At 32.8% G+C, this 2163-nt stretch overlaps 1 pseudogene; it reads left to right on the top strand.

The window, feature by feature from the left end:
* Window positions 1–1150: 1150 nt before the first annotated feature.
* Window positions 1151–1804, top strand: LOC141519291 (rRNA N(6)-adenosine-methyltransferase METTL5 pseudogene; annotated as a pseudogene).
* Window positions 1805–2163: the final 359 nt, after the last annotated feature.

The following is a 2163-nucleotide window of genomic DNA, read 5'->3' as shown; positions in this document are numbered from 1 at the left end:
GAAAAGCAATTGGATGAGTAGGAGTAAGTGTTAAATAACTACCCTCTCCTATACCCTATTTGCTTCTTTATTTTAACCCTTCCCTTACTCCACAAAATTAAGGCAATTGTTAGTTTGAATTTTAATTATCTATTTTTAAGCATTCTTTTTTTAAGTTCCAAATTCTCTTTTTCCCTCCCAACCTCACCTAGACCTAGGCAACATTATATCATTTATATATTTGAAGTCATGCAAACCATATTTTCATATTAGCCATATTTTTGTGCTTACAGTTCATCAGATCTTTCTTTTTACATCATGAGCACTTTAGAATTCTATTGGATCATTGTATTGATCAAAGTAGTCAAATCTTTCAAAGTTGATGATCATGACAACATTGCTCTTCCTGCTCACAATGATCTCCCAGTTCTCCTCACTTCACTTTGCATTAGTTCATACAGGTCTTGCCAATGTTTTTTTTTTAATTACTTTGAGTTCCGAATTCTGCCCCCTTTCTTTCTCCTTTCACCCCTCCTTGAAAAGACAAGTAATTTGATATAGATAATATATGGGCAGTCATGTGAAACATTTCCAAATAGTCATATTGTGAAAGAAAATACAGGCAAAACCCCAAGAAAAACAAATCTTCATTCAGATTCTATCAGTTCTTTCCCTGGGAAATTATTCCCAAGAATTATCTTGGAACTTTGTATTGCTGAGAATAATTAGAGGTTATTCCCAATGATCAGCCATATTGCCGTTACTGTATACAATGTTCTCCTGATTCTGCTCACTTAAGTTTGCATGAGCTCATGTAAGTATTTCCCAGGTTTTTCCTGAAAGCATCCTGGTCATTATTTCTTATAGCACAATAAATAGTATTTCATCACAATCATATACTATCATTTTTTGTCATCTTCCAATTGATGAGTGTTCTCACAATTTCCAATACTTTAACACCACAAAAACAGCGGCTATAAATATTTTTGTACATGAAGTTCCTTTTCCTTTTTATAAATTTCATTGGGATACAAACTTAGTACTGGTATTTCTGGATCAAAGGGCATGCCCAGACGTTCTCATTTTAAAGTATTGTCTCTGGTGTAAACAAATATGCCCCACCCTACCCTTGCCCCCAAAAGAATTATAACCTACATCACCAGAAGAAAACATGAAGCAGAAGCAACTGGAAAGCCTCTTGCAACAAGTTGATGGCATTGAGAAGCCCAAATTACTTCTGGAACAGTATCCGACCAGGCCCCACATTGCAACATGTATGCTACATACAATTCATAATAATATATACGATGACATTGAAAACAAAGTGACTGGAGATCTAGGATGTAGTTGTGGAATGCTTAGTACTGTAACAGCAATGCTAGGAGCAGGGTTGTGTGCTGAATTTGATATAGATAAAAGATGCATTAGAAATATTTAGTAGAAATGTTACAGAGTTTGAGCTGACAAATATTGACATGATTCAGTGTAATGTATCTTCTTTATCTCATACAAGTCTAAGTCTTTTGACACTATTATCATGAAGTTTCCCTTTGGGACCAAGCATAATAAAGGTATGGATATATTATTTCTAAAGATTGCTTTACAAATAGCAAGAGTAGCAGTATATTCCTTACATAAATCTTCAACTTGAGATCATTTTCAAAAGAAAGCAGATGAATGGAAAATTAAGATGGATGTTACAGCAGAGCTATGATATGACCTTCCACCATCATACAAATTTCATAAGAAAAAAACAGTGGACATTGAAATAGATTTAATTCAATTTTTCTTTTTAAAGACCCCCCCAAATCTGAAACAACTTTAAATTTATTTAAAATGGATAATTATTTCCATTTAAAAAAAAGGATATGTACAATTTTATATCCCTTTGGGTGTAATTCTAAATTACTTTCCAGAATTGTTGGATCAATCCACAACTTCACCAGTAGCACATTAGTATTTTAATTTTTCATGTCCTCTCCAACATTTGTCATTTTCATTTTCTATTATATTAACCAATCTGATAGGTGTGGGATGGTACCTCAGAATTGTTTTAATTTGCATTTCTCTAATCAGAAGTGATTTAGATCATTTTTGTGACTATAGATAACTTTGATTTCTTTTAAAAATTACCTGTATTATCCTTTGTTCATTTATCAATGGAGGAATGGCTCTTATTTTTAT

The sequence above is a fragment of the Macrotis lagotis genome, chromosome 3, assembly GCF_037893015.1.
Source record: "Macrotis lagotis isolate mMagLag1 chromosome 3, bilby.v1.9.chrom.fasta, whole genome shotgun sequence".
Lineage (NCBI taxonomy): Eukaryota > Metazoa > Chordata > Mammalia > Peramelemorphia > Peramelidae > Macrotis > Macrotis lagotis.
Note: the sequence above shows the minus strand (reverse complement) of the source record. Positions and strands in the feature narration are given on the sequence as shown.